The 15,833-nt window shown below is 36.1% G+C and overlaps 2 protein-coding genes across 3 annotated transcripts in view; both read right to left on the bottom strand.

Moving 5' to 3' along the window:
* LOC101900142 (circadian clock-controlled protein daywake) overlaps positions 1-15,833 on the bottom strand; it is a 396,529-nt gene that overhangs the window by 118,101 nt on the left and 262,595 nt on the right. The window lies entirely within an intron of this gene.
* LOC101897764 (probable phospholipid-transporting ATPase IIB) overlaps positions 1-15,833 on the bottom strand; it is a 64,549-nt gene that overhangs the window by 24,554 nt on the left and 24,162 nt on the right. The window lies entirely within an intron of this gene.

Raw genomic sequence — 15,833 nt, 5'->3', positions numbered from 1 at the left:
ATTAGGATTCGCAAAGTTGGAGCAAAATCGGATTATTGTTTCTCTTTCTGTGCAGAAAATATTTTTTTGTTGAAAATTTCGACCTTTTGTGGAGGAGGTACCAAAAGGAGTGGACGGATATTGCCCATCTCCGAACTCAATCTAAGTTTGACAAAAATATTACGATGTATCAAGTTTGGATCGAATGGGATACTCCCTTCGAGAGATATCGTGCCAAACAGACAAACAGAGGAAGGACGGATGTACGGACGAACATCGCTACATCGACTCCAAATGTCCTGAAATGGATTTGGTCCAAAGAAACCTAGGGTCTTAACCCGTTCTTTCAATGAGGCACGTTCTGACCGTATCAAATTGTATATACCCTCTCTAGCCATATGGGTGAGAGTATAATAATGTATCAAAATTATTAAAATAATGTGAATTATGTATCTACACCCGCCAAATAACGTAAATAATGTATCTACTGCAATCAAACAAAGTGGAAAATGTATCTACATTATCCAAAAGAACCTCAAACATGTATCTACATTGTTCCAACTACTTGGAAAATATATCTATTTCATACACTTCATAAAAATATACATTTGTGATTTATGAATTTTTTCTAAGTGTATCCTTCTCCGTCTCTCTCACGCTCTACAGCCACCAACATCTGTTATGATTTACAGCGTTTGACATTGAACTAAATAAAGTTGATGATTTACATTTGGTTTTTCGTTAATGGTAATTAAGCTAATGTAAAACTTTGATAGTGTTCAGATTTCGCATGTTTTCTTCGTACATACATACATGCGTACACATGTATGTATGTATGTGTATTCATATTTCTATGTATGACGCAAGGCAAATGACTTATAATTAGTTTAACCATAAATCCGCAACTGTTATGTGGTTGTGGTTTTGCTCTAATATTAATTCCTTTGTTTAATAAGGTTTTTGCTCCTGTCTCTGCAAATCTATCAATGGCTTTCGTGGAAATTCTCATTATTTTTAGTTGTCTTGGCTGCTGCCACCGATGGGGCCGTTGCCACAACAAACCTCCCTCCCTTGGTGAACTATTCGCTACTTGCTCCGTTTATAGTTTATTTATGACATTTTCTTGAAATGCGCCGCACCTTTTCACTGAATAGCGAGAAATAACAGACATGTGTCGTATTTGTCTCACTAGAAGTGTTGGGGGCATGACAAAAACACCAAATACCAAAAAAAAGCAGATGGAGGAGGATGGTGGTTTTTTACATTTGAACTTGGTTAGACAATTTTCTAATGACAACGAGGACGTTGTCTATTTTTTGCTCGTAATAGAGGTTAATATGTTCTTAAGAGAATAAAAAAAACACAAAATCATGCAACCACTCGGTATTCTTTGTTGTGACGATGGGGGTGATTAGGGGTAGTTGTGGGAGTACCCCTTTCGAATAACCTTCCATAGATACAACCTAAATGAAATGCCAGTTTGGTTTGCCATTAACATAATGTTTTGAGTTTTATTCGAGCATTTTAAGGCATGCACAGGTGTAGCTGATGAATAAAGTAATGGTTATCACGCAAATTAGTAACGAGTGTTCAATATTGAAATATTGTTGCGGACGCTACCAAAGTTACTTTGTATTAAGTTTTTTAAAGGATTTTTTGTTCAACGCCTGAAGATATGCAGCAATTTATGTTAATAAGGCAATTTTGAATCCAGAAAAGAAGGGAAATGTTTTTAAACCATACCTCCGAAATACCTGCTCAAATTCGAGAGGAGAGTGAAACTCGCTGGAATTCTAGCGGGAGCATACCTAGGAGTAGAATGAAAAATATCGAGTATGCTATACTGCCATTCATGTTAATAAGGCCCAACTAGGTACATGTTTTAACCCAGAGAAGAAGGGCAATGTTTTTAAATCAGACCTCCGAAATACTGGCTCAAAGTCGAGTAGAGGGAGAAACTCAATCGAATTCTAGTGAGAGTACCCCTAGGAGTAAAATGAAAAAATATCGAGCATGCTTTACTTTTCGATGTCATTCAAATAAGAGCGAGAATGTTTTGCTGGTTTTAAAGCGGACCCGGTCAAGTAAATGTTCTCCCAACTTTTTTACTCTTTGTTTACATGGTTTTTAGATGGTCCTGGTTGTGAGAGTGTAGGAAAATACGCTCAGTGAAAGCATGTGTGCCTATCTTGAATGTCAATTAGACCTAAGATAGGAAAGGTTTGAACCCAGAGAAGAAGGGCAATATTTTTAAACCAGACCTCCGAAATACTGGCTCAAATACGAGTAGAGAGTGAAATTCACTCGAATTCTAGTGGGAGTACTCCCAGGAGTAGGATGAACAAATATCGAGCATGCTTTACTTTTCGATGTCATTCAAATAAGAGTGAGAATGTTTTCTTGGTTTTAAAGTGAGCCCGGTCAGGTAAATGTTCTCCTATTTTTTTTACTCTTTGTTTACATTGTTTTTAAATGCTTCCGATTGTGAGAGTGGAGAAAATTACACTCAGTGAAGGCATGCGTGCCTACCTTGCCTGTTAATTAGACCTAAGATAGGGAAATGTTTGAAACCAGAGAAGAAATGCAATATTTTTATACCAGACCTCCGAAATATTTGTGCGAATTCGAGTAGAGAGTGAAACTAGCTCGAACTCTAGCGGGAACACTCCTAGGAGTAGAATGGAAAAATATCGAGCATGCTTTACTTTTCGCTGTCGTTCAAATAAGAGCGAGAATGCTTTGCTCGGTTTAGAGTGAGAACAAAACCCCTCAGCAATAGGGCTAGAGAGGGTATATATCATTTGATACGTAAAAAACGCGCCTGATCGCAATAAATATTTTAGACCCTAGATCTCTTCGGAAAAAATCCGGACATTTGGAATCGATCTAGCGATGTGCGTCCAGACAGAGGTCTGGAGAGAGAGAGAGAGAGTCCAAGCTCGGTACATCGTAATATTTTTGTCAAACTTAGATCGAGTTCGAAGATGGAAAATATAGGTCCACACCTTCTGGTACCTCCCGCACAAAATGTCGGAATTTTCAAAAAATATTTTACTCCACAGAAAGAGAAAGAATAATCCGATTTTGTTCCAACTTTGCAAATCTTGAAATTTGCATCAGGCCGAAAATAGACAATATCGGCCCACTTCTTGTGGTACCTCCCCCACATAGGGTCAAAATTTTGAATATCCCTGAAGTTAAAAAAACTCGAAATTAACATTCGATTCCATTCAGACTTGGTACATCTCAATCAGCACCAGATATGTTATAAAGATGGTAGTAATCGGACCAACGATTATAAAATCCGTAAGAATCATTCGGTTCTCTTCATATTTCACACATCCCAATATTTCTACAAACACAAGATCTGCTGTGAAGATGGAATATATCGGTCAACTCCTTCTGGTACCTCCCCCACAAAGCGTCAAAGTTTTAAACTTCCATGAAGCTACATTCAGGCTTGGTGCATCTAAATATTTTCATCAACACAAGATCTGTTATAAAGAAGGTAGAGATCGCACCATTTCTTCTGGTACCTCCCCCGCAAAGAATCAAAGTTTTGAATAACCAAAACGATCATAAAATCCGAAATAAGCATTCGGTTCTCTTCATATTACACACCGTTATTTCTACTTACGCCAGATCTACTGTGAAGATGGTAAATCCGGTAAATCCCCCTCCCCCAAAAGGGTCAACATGTTGAATATCCATAAAGCTAATAAAAACGTAAAATTAACATCCGATACCATTCAGACTTGGAACATCTCAATGTTTACATCAACACAAGATCTGTTATAAAGATGGTAGAGATCGGACCATTTCTTCTGGTACCTCCCACATTTTAACATTTTGTAAAAATTTTCACAGATTTCATATAAAGTGAAGGTCCAAACCTGGTCCATCGCATTATTTATATCATATTTATTTAGGTGCGATGCGGAATGGAACCTACTCCATAGAGGGTCAAACATTTGAATAAACATAAAAGAAGCGAAAATATATTTACATTGGCTGCAGGTAATAATTGTTTTCCAAATCAAATCTTCATGTTTCCAAAATATATCGGACATTCCAGGTTAGTGATCCAAGGGGTCATTAGCTTCCATGAAACGTAGAGATTTCATTTCAATAACAACATTTTGTTTCTTTGAAACCTCCAGCGCCCATGAACCACATTTTGAAAAACCCATTAAGAGCAAATCGATTGAATATGGGGAAGTGTTCGAGAAAAGTGGTAAACAATAAATAAAGAAAGAAGGAAAGGAAAAACAACAATAACGACAGCAATAACATAAACGTCATAGCCTAGTTGTGGACTACTTATTTTTTGACGACAATCGTATGTTATCAATGCCTCTTCATTTGCACATCTCTTACACGGCAGCCCCCACCAACACCACCACCAGTCAGCTATCCACAAAGCCTAATGGTGCCATGGTTCATGGCAGAGCAACAACAACAGAAAACCAAGCAAAAAAAACCTTCATTAATGGAGGTTATAATGGATGCAACTACTTGTTGCCATTATTTTTTCTTCTTCCTCTTCTTTTCTTTGCTCTCATTTTACAAATTTCCTTTAGATGTTTGCTTCGTCGTCTTTGTTGTCTAGAGCTAGGGAAATGTAATAGAAAGTTTCAATGCCACCCGCCGATCCCTTTACATCAACCACTGACACCACCACCACCAGCAGTAGCAGCAGCACAACCACCACCACCCATTCCACTCCATCCCAACAGAATTTTACAAAGTAAATATAGAAAAAATATGGAGAAAACACAGACAAAGGTGGGCCACCTTTGTGTTTTTTCTTCTCTTCTTTGTCGCCAATGTGGGGGTTGCATCTGCTCCAGTAGTTTCTTCATGCGTTACATGGCAAAAGTTCATAACAAACGATAAGTTTTATTTTCACCATGGCATACGCTTAACAATGGCTAAACAAAGTTCATTGTTTTTCTTTTCATTTTGCGAGGAAGGAAATTGACGAAAATTTCCATCAGCAACTACAACAACAAGACATATTGTCTTGATGTAGAAAAGCTAAATAGTTGGAGGGAAAATTGTTTTGTAAATTAAATTTGTTTGTGAGTTGTAACATATTTCGCAATAATTTTTTTTATAAATATAATTATAAGTTTTCTAAGGGATGCGTAGTTCTCCTTAATAAAACAGAGAGCTTGTAGGAAAAACTTCAATATATTTTCAAATTTTTTTAAAACTCATGGTGAGATTTTTCATATACTCTGTTTCGTGGCATAGTTTCAAATTTTGCATTCAAAGATTTTATAATGATTTTTTTTTTGTCAAAAAAAGGTGTATATTTTCGATATTTATATTTAAAAATTTCGATATTATTAATAGTTATAGCTAATTGAGCTAGACTCAATTATATGATCACCCATCATGGCCAACTGATTATAAAAATTAATGTCATGCCGTTAGTGTTATTGAAACCAAATTATAAAAATATAAAAAATAGAACACAAAATGTGAAATATTTTGAATATAATTTGACTTTTAAAACTTGCTGGAACACCTTGTTATTGCGCCGTGAGCTGTAACAAGCAAAAATATTTATATTTGTTTTTTATTTAAGTATTTGCTATCTTTTGTTTTATATACTTTTTAAAACCACGAATTGAATTTTGTTAGGAGAAAATTGACGATGAAAATTTATGACAACTTTTTGGCAACGAAATCCTCATTTCAATTTATTTTTTATTTTTTTTTGCAATTATAGTTGTGTAGTTTTTTTAATTTTTAGTGGAAACCCGTTTCCGTACACGAAATCCTATTACACACAGATAATACACACATAAGTATGGCGTTTTCTTTTACTACATTTTACTAGTCGAATTTGAAAAATAGAATCATTGTTGCCAGCTTCTGATTGCCTGAATATTCTTTTGGAGTATTGCCATCTTATTTTGACATTTTTACTAGTTTTCCGTTTCCGTACTTTTTGCTCAAGAAGTTCTCTCAGATCAAATTTAACATTTCTCAGTTTTTAATATTTTTATCATTAAAACACTGCGGATACACAACATTTGTCTGTCACGTTTTCCATTTTTATACCCTCAGCCATATGGCTAGAGAGGGTATATATCATTTGATACGGCCAAAAAGTGCCTCTTCGAAATAATGGTTTTAGACTCTAGATCTCTTTGGACCAAATCCGTTTCAAGACATTTGGAGTCGATCTAGCGATGTCCGTCCGTCTGTCTGGCTGGCTGGTGCGCACTCTCGAAGATTTGATCCAAACTTGATACATCGTAATATTATTGTCAAACTTAGATCGAGTTCGAGATGGGCAATATCGGTCCACTCATTCTGGTACCTCCTCGGAATTTTCAACAAAATATTTTACTGCACAGAAAGAGAAAGAATAATCCGATTCTGTCCCAACTTTGCAAATCCTAATATTTGCATCAGTGCAGGTGTGAAAATGGACAATATCGGTTCACTTCATCAAGTACCTCCGCCCTTAAAGGGTCAATATTTTGAATAATAACAATTCTTTTAAAATGTTTTGTAAGAGTTCGATTGTCTTCAAATTACACACATCGCATTATTTTTATTAACCCAAGTTCTGATGTGAAGAAGGAACTTATCGGTTCACTCCTTCTTGTACCTCCCCCACAAAGGGCCAAAAGTTTGAATATCCGTGAAGCTCATAAAACACGAAATTAACATCCGATTCAATTCAGCCTTGACAAATCTCAATATTTCTATCAACACAATATCTGTTATAAAGATAATACAGATCGAACCATTCCTCCAGGTACCTTCCCCACAAGGGGTGAATTGTAAAAAAAAAAAAAAAATCCTAAATAAGCTTACGATTCTCCATATACTTCACACATCACAGTATTTTTATTAACTCAAGGTCTGGTGTAAAGATGGGATATATCATAAGACGCGAAATTAACATACGATTCCATTCAAGATTGGTACATCTCAATATTTCCATCAACACATGATCTTTTACAAAATGGTAGAGATCGGACCATTGCTTTAGTACCTCCTCCACAAAGGGTCAAAGTTTTGAATAACAAAAACGATTATAAAATCCGAAATAAGCATACGATTCTCCTTATACTTCACACATCACAATATTATTATTAACCCAAGGTATGGTATGAAGATGGAATATACCGGTTCACTCCTTCTGGTACCTTTCCCACAAAGAGTCAAAATTTTTATATCCATTAAGCTCATAAAACGCGAAATTAACATCCGATTCCATTCAAGACTCCATCAACACAGGATCTGTTATATTCCTTCGGAACCTACTCCATAGGGGCTCAACGATTTGAATAATCATAACAGAAGTCAAAATGTATTTAAATCATCGAAAATTGACTGAGGGATTTAAGAAAGGAACAACATTTCTAAAATTTCCTAATTTATTTACCAATGAAACATTATAGACTTGTCATTTTCAGCAAGTACTCCAATTGGTCCATTAATGCAGAACTCCGATTTGTATGATTTTACTCGTGGGTGAGAGCTTCAAAAGAGTTTTATGAGAAGTTTCAGCGCTTATTTGTTTTATGTAGATGCACTCTCGAGTGTTCCTGCGTGAAATGAAAAACAAATACAAAAAATGCATATACAACCATCTTATTCTAACATAAAGGGGTCCTTGGAGGGAATGGAATCTGCTCGAATTTTGCTCTCACTCAAAAAAGAGAAAAAAATTTCTTTGAGTTTTTCTGCTTCCAGGAGAGCTCCCGCTCGAATTTGAGTTTGTTTCGCTCTTTGCACAAATTCGTTTTTTTTCGGAGGTTTGTCTATAATTTCCCTGAGGTTGAGCAAGAACTTTTAAAATATTTGGAAAAAGTCCGAATATTTTGTTTTCCCTGGAGGTCCCATATTTTCGGAAATAACTCCCTGAGGCCTTTCATTTGGGTCCCCCGCTATATTTTTGATTTTCGTTCAATGGACACTTATATCCTTAATTTCTAAAAGGTTAGGCGATATATTTTCGGAGAATTAAATAAAATCCGAGTGGTTTATTCAATGACATCAAATACCCTCTACATTACCAGTAGGCACAAAATAATTTGACCATACAATTAACATGTTACGAACGACTACAAAACCTAAGGTCGGCGACCCAAAGACATAATAATAAATTTTTTGCTGGGACGAATTCACAACCCATGGATTTTTAGTCGGATACGTATGTTCTGTGTCCACATTACTTATTACTTGGCAATACAGAAAATAAGTGTTTTTGCTTCGTATTTTTTAAGGGGAAGTAAAAACGCTGTAAGTTTAGCCGGGCCGAACTTTGAATACCCTCCACCACTTGGAACGACTTTGGCGATTCTCAAAAACAATAAAATCCATTAAAAATTCTGTTAAAATCTTTAAAAATACCGACTGTAGCCCTTATATTAGGGTCTATACGACGACGTGGACCTGCACTGACACTTTTCTGTCTTAGGCTGTAGTATCTATTACCAACTTCAAATACCAAATTTGAAACAATTCCGTTGAACAATATCGCTAAAATTATCAAAATACCGAATATAGGGAGGTACCAGTATATGGGGGCTATAAGAAGACGTGGACCTGCCAAGACAATTTTCTGTCATAGACTGTAGTATCCATTACCAACTTCCAATACCAAATTTGAAAATATTTCGTATTGGAAGCAATTTCGTTAACATCATCAAAATACCGAATATTGGGAGGTATCGCTATATGGGGGCTATAAGAAGACGTGGACTTGAACAGATAATTTTCTGTCTCAGGCTGTAGTATCCATTTCGAACTTCAAATGTCAAATTTGAATCGTCTTTGAATTTTACACTGATCAAGAATATATATACTTTGTTGGATTTGACATGAGTATTTCGAGGAGTTACAAACAGAATGACAAAATTTATATACCCTCCATAGTATGTTGGAGGGTATAAAAACTCATTATTTTCTCCTTACTGGAAATGCTAAGGGTAGTTTGTTTTCATTACCTTGTAATAAGTTATTCAGCTTAAACAGCTTCCAAGTTTTTGCTACGTAATTTAACGCAAGCGACCCTCTATTCATGTCAAACACGTTGGGGTTCCAAAAAATGTGAATTAAATAAAATTATGTCCCCTTTCTGGATTGTCAGGTTTAAGTTGAATGTGGCCAATGCCGTTACATTAGCCCGCTGATATCCCCCAGCTTATATTTCGGGAAAAATTATCTTTTGTGCTATTATTTTCTCATTCTCTTCTCCTCCCCCCAATATCCCAAAACGTAGACAATTGGAATTTCTCAAGCGACTTAATGTTCGATTACTCCACTTGACAACGGGGAAGAAGAAGATAAGGTCAATTGAGTTGGCTTTTATGTAGTTCGACGCTGTGTGAATGCTATTGTCGTTGACTTTTTTTCTGTTTTTTTTTTTTTTTTTTTTTTAATTTTTCTTGTAGGTATTTCAAAATAATGAAAACTTCAAACAGACAGACCATTGTCGTTTTTTGAAGGCATTTTCTGTCGTTCACAATGATGAAGATGGGAGCGATGTGATATGACATGGTAATCGTCGGCATAATCAAATATGCACACAACGACGAACGGAACATTTGTTTTTCTATGTTCCACTACATTTGTTGTTGTTTTATTTTATTTTATTTTATTTTTTTTAAAGAAAATCTCTATTGTTTTGTTTTCTGACTTTTGTTGGGAGGCATACATTTGTTTGGAGTTTAAATTTGTGGCATTTAATGGGTCTATGGGACAAGAACAGCTGATGGATATTTGTTTTGAATATTTTATTAGAGAGAAGCTAAGAATGTATGTATGTATGTGTTTATGTGGTTTTTTTTAATTTATGAACCCAAATAACAAACTGGACATCGATTAGTAAACCAACCAAAAACCAGAAAAAAATCAGCAACAGAATCTATGGCGACAATGAAACCAAATAAAATGCTGATACTAGAATTTCGATGACCTTCAAAAAATTTGTGTAAACTTTTATTTTTTTTTGTTTTTTCGGTCGCTTTGAATCACGTACATAATTGGGTATAACCAGACGAATGATTGCTACGCAATAGAGTTTTGAGAATTGAACGATTGTTTCTAAGTAAGAAACAGGTCTTGTTTTTTGTTTATTTAAGTTTAATTCTTATTGGGTGAGTTTTTTTTTTTTGTTTTCAATAAAATTTTAGAAACGTTTTCAAGAGTTTGTTGTGCGTGCGTATTAGACACAAAACAGGTTTCTTAGCTATGACGCGATGGAGGCAGCTTTTTTGCTTGCAACTTATCAAAATAAGCGTTTTTTTTTGAATTTATGTAGCCTTGTTCATAAATTGAGTTCACTCTCGATTTTCAATTACAAAAAATATTTTTGAATTTAAATGAAAACGAAATATTATTTTATTTATTCAGTAACATTTGGAAGTTGGGGCCGATAATCATATTTAGTTGTTATAATCTGAGTTATAAGAGAGGGTATATCATTTGATTCGGCCAAAACTTGCCTCATCGAAATAACGGTTTTAGACGCTAGGTCTCTTTGGACCAAATCCGCTTCAGGACATTTGGAGTCGTCCTAGCGATGTCCGCCCGGACGTCTGCCTGCTGGCTGGTGGGCACGATAACTCTCGAAGGGAGCATCTGATTTGGTACATCGTAATATTATAATCAAACTTAGATCGAGTTTGGAGATTAGTAATATCGGTCCACTCCTTCTGGTACATCTCCCACAAAAGGTCGAAATTTTCACAAAAAAAAAAAAAAAAAAAAAATACTGCATCCGATTTTGCTTTAACTTTGCAAATCCTAATGTCTGCATCAGTGCTACGAAAATGGACAATATCGGACAACTCCACCATGTACCTCCCCTACAATTAAGAGTCCAATTAATTACACACATTACAATATTTTTATTAACCTAAGGTCTGGTGTAAAGTTGGAATATATCGGAACACTTCTTCTGGTACCTCCCCCACAAAAGGTCGAAATTTAAAATAAAATATTTTCTACACAGAAAACAGAAACGATAATCCGATTCTTCTTCAACTTTGCAAATCCTAATATTTGCATCAGTGCTAGATCAGGTGCGAAAATGGACAATATCGGTCCACTCCACCATGTACCTCCCCTACAAAGGGACAACAATTTGAATTATTATAACTCTTATAAAATGTGATGTAAGAGTTCGATTGTCTTCAAATTACGCACATCACTATATTTTTTATTAACCCAAGGTCTGGTGTGATGATGGAATATATCGGTTCGCTCCTTCTGGTACCTCCCCCACAAAAGGCCAACATTTTGAATATCCATGAAGCTCAAAAAACACGAAACTAACATCCGATTCCATTCAGACTTGGTACATCTCAATATTTCTATCAACACTAGATCTGTTATAAAGATGGTAGAGATCGGACCATTCCTTCTGGTACCTCGGAGCATTTCTTCTGGTGCCTCCCCACATAGGGTTTAAGAGTTTGAAAAACAAAGACAGTGATTTCGCATCCAACTCTCTTCAAATTTCACACACACAAACATCTTTGGTAACACATGATCTGTTGTGAAGATAATATATAACTGCGAACCCCTTCTGGTATGTCACCCACAAAGAGTCACAATTTTCAATGCTATTATCTGTCATAACTTGCGAAACAAGTCAGCGATTCTTTACAACTTCCAATTCGCATATTTTAACATTTTCTAAAATTTATAACATACATACAGGGTGAGATGAAAAAACTGCTGTCATTTCTAAACCACTTGTCCGACTGAACGTGAACTGAACATAGCGCAATATTCCATTCGGCAAAAATTGGAAAACGGGCTCGGGGTAAAGCCATTGAAATTCCAAAAAGTGCAAGAACTTACATCGCAACGGATAATACAAATAGACTCAAAAGAGCTAAGAGCTAAAGAGTTGCTTCGCTTGGCCGAAAGTGGTCAACTGCCGAATTTGGTTTTCTCCGCCTCCGATGAGAAAACATTCGTTGTCCAGCAGTTTGTAAACAAACAAAATAATCGTGTTGACTTGCCAAAGAGGTCAGCTGAAAATGTGCACCTTCGGTTGGCCACCAGAACTCAAGCGCCGGCCATGGTGATGGTGTGGGCGGCCATAATAGCCGATGGTTGCTCTCCGCTCATATTAATCAGCCGTGGCATCAGAATAAATGCCGAATATTCTCGCGAAAATATTCTGTAGGATGTATTAAAGGCTTGGACATGCAAATATTTTGGCCGCAGACCATGGACATTCCAACAGGACTCAGCCCCATCGCACCCAGCACGCGCCACCCAAGAATGGTCGCGCCACAAAATGTGGTTCCTCGCATCATTTCCAGCGCACATTGGTCTGGAGTATTTTGGAAAGCAAAGTTGGCACTAAAAAATACCAAAGTGTCGATTAGCTCAAGCAAGCGCTTAGCCGGGAATGGGCCAAAATACCGCAGAGCAACATTCGGGCAGCGTGTGACGGTTACATTGACCGTTTGAAGGCCATAATTCGTGCCAAAGGTGACCAATTCGAACAAATATAAATTTATTCTAAAATTTGATGCTATTTCCGACATTTTTTGCTTTCATTTAATGAAATTAAAAAAATCTAAAAATTAATGGTGTTTGGCTTTGTTGCAGTTTTTTATCTCACCCTGTATATCATATAAAATGAAGGAAGATATAGTCGAAACCTGGCACGTCTCAATATTTATATCATATTTATTTAGGTCCGATGCGAAATGGACAATATTGGGCCATTCCTTCGGAACCAATTGCTGAGAAGGTCAACAATTTAAATAAATCATAACAGAAGTCAAAATATATTTAAGCAATCGAACATTGGCTGAGGGTATACATATGTCGGCAAAACCAACTGATACTTTATAACTAGTTATGACTAAAATCCAGAGTTGATATACTTACGGATCCAAAAAGTGTCAAAAGGACCCAAAAATGACACAAATGTTTTACGAAACCATTACCGGGAGCCCAAGAGACAAGAAATTCGATTTTTTAAACATATGTTCCGAATTGATTAAAAGAGATGGACTACTTGTCATGTCCCAACTTTGTGGAATATTTTTTTTTTCAGGGGTCATCTACCATTAGCCCTTTACTTAGATTCAAACAAAATTTCACTAACCCAAATTTGCTTGACACTGTTAGCTACCGATTATTCAAACCTTATTTATTTTGATGATGTTGTTGTTGTTGTTCTTTGTTCGCTGATAGTGGTAGCACATCTAGGCAGACGTTTGGATGTCGTTCGGATCATTATTTCGTTACACTTCTGTTGAGCTTTGCGTGACGCTTTTTTAAACCAGTAAATTGTGTTTAGATTTCGATGGTTGCGGTGGTATTTTTGTTTTGTTTTTTTTCTTAGCCGTTATTTCTTATTGCTACTGTTGTTGTTGCTATTGTATACAATCAAACAAAACAACAACAATGAATGCAACCGAAATAAATGCTAACAATACAAAGGTATCAAAAAACTCCAAGTTTACCATGGAGTGGAATATTTCTTTACAGCCAAATAGTCAGCTCGGCAATCCGCCATTAAGTCACTCCGTCAGTCTCTCACTTGAATTGTTCAAATACTACAATTCTGCTTCTTTGTTCACAAAAATATTTCGTTGTTTGTCTGTATCATTAGATGTGTAAGTATGTTTGTGTACTTGAATAATTAGATAATATTTAGAAAGCCTTGATTACCAGTGGAGATCAGCAAAAACAACAACCACACAAGTGAGAAAAAATACGAATAAAGCTAAGCTCAATGACTCGGATGTTATACACTCAGAGAAAAAAAAAGCAAATCAATACTGGGATTAGACATCTTAAGTTATCTCAGTATATCGAATTAATACCATGTCCTTCATACCCCTCTCGGATGGATTTTATCTTTACCTTGAACTAAGCTCAATGACTCCAATCTTAAAAACCAGTAAAGAAAGTCTTAAGGTCGGGCGGGGCCGACTTTATGATACCCTACACCACTTTGCTAATTTAGTAAAGCTCCGCACAACAATTAAAATTTTTTATGGGAGAATTCAATAATGCAAGCTATGATTATAATTATAATTTAAAGTTCAAAAGACTAAATATGCCGAAGCATTTGTATCTTTTAAATTCGGACTTGTATTGCCCATTTGGTGCAAAATTTATTTGAAATCAGGTAAAGATATATATGAGAGCTATATCCAAATCTGAACCGATCTCGATAAAACTTGGCAAAGATATTTCTGAGCTGTATTTGATATATTTCCCTGAATATCGTTGTTACGGAGTGCATATTACGGCTGTGGGTAACAAATACAACAAATCGGATGAACAATATATATGGGAGCTATAGCTATATCTGAACCGATTTTCACCAAATTTGGCATACTACCTTCTAGACTCAATTCGGTCGTATGTGCCAAATTCCATCCCATTCGGACAAATATTAGACGTTTGGTGCACAATAAAAGGTAAATCCGACGAAGTTATATATGGGAGCTATATCCAAATCTGGACCGATCTCGATAAAATTTATCAAAGGTATTTCTGAGCTGCATTTGATATATTTCCCCAAATATTGTTGTTACAGAGTGCATATTACGGCTGCGGAGGACAAAAATAACAAATCGGATGAACAATATATATGGGAGCTATAGCTATATCTGAACCGATTTCGATCAAATTTGGCATACTTATTTTCAAGCCTAATTTGGTTGTATGTGCAAAATTCCATACTATTCGGGCTGATATTACACGTTTGGTGCACAATAAAAGGCAAATCGGCGAAGAGTTATATGGGAGGTATATCTAAATTTGTACCGATTATCTCCAATTTCAATAGGGTTCGTCTTTGAGCCAAACAAATGATTTGTGCAAAATTTTACAAAAATACATGGACAGACGACTCATGTATAAATCGACTCAGAATGTGATTCTATGCAGATCATCAAAAGGAACTATCGGTCTATCTCGTTTCCTTTGGCCTGTTACAAACAAATGCACAAAGACATAATACCCTGACCACCTTGTGGTGTAGGGTATAAAAATCGCTGACTTGTTTCGTAAATTATAAGAGATTTAAGTATTGAAAATTGTGAGCCTTGGAGGGGGCGAGGAACCAGAAGGAGTGGGCCGATATCTAACATCTTCACATCAGATCTTGTATTAATGAAATCGGAAGGGAATCCGATGCTTACTTCGCATTTATGAGAGCTTGTGGATTTTCAAATTTTTTACCCGTTGTGGTGGAGTTACCAGAAGGAGTTAGCCAATATATCCCTTATTCACACATATCTCATGTTAATAGAAATATTGGGATGTGCGAAGTTAAAAATGTATGGGATGCTTCTATCGAATTGAATGACCTTCATGGTTATTAAAAAGGTTGACCCTTGGTGGGGGAGGTATCAGAAGGAGTGGACCGATATATTCCATCTACACGTCAGATCTTGTGTTAATAAAAATATTTAGATGTGTGAAATTTAAAGAGAATCGGATATCATGAGCTTCATGGATATTCAAAATTTTGACATTTTTGGGGGAAGGTGCCAGAAGGAGGGGACCGATCCCATATTCACAGCAGATCTTGTGTTTATAGAAATAATGGGATGTTTGAAATATGAAGAGGGTCTGGATGCTTATTTCGAATTTATAATTGTTTTGCTTATGCTAAACGTTGACCCTTTGTGGGGGAGGTACCGGAAGGAATGACCAAATATTTACCATCTTTATAACAGGCCTTGTCTTGATAGATATATTGAGATGTGCCCATCTGAAGTCTAAATTGAATCGGATGTCAATTTCGGGTTTTATGAGCTTCATGGATATTCAAAATGTGGAAATTTTGAGTTTTAGCAAATCTGAATGGAATCGAATGCCAATTTCGCTTT

This window comes from Musca domestica, unplaced genomic scaffold, assembly GCF_030504385.1.
Source record: "Musca domestica strain aabys unplaced genomic scaffold, Musca_domestica.polishedcontigs.V.1.1 32, whole genome shotgun sequence".
Classification (NCBI taxonomy): Eukaryota; Metazoa; Arthropoda; class Insecta; order Diptera; family Muscidae; genus Musca; species Musca domestica.
The sequence above is the reverse complement of the archived record's forward strand: the minus strand, read 5'-3'. Positions and strand labels throughout refer to the sequence as shown.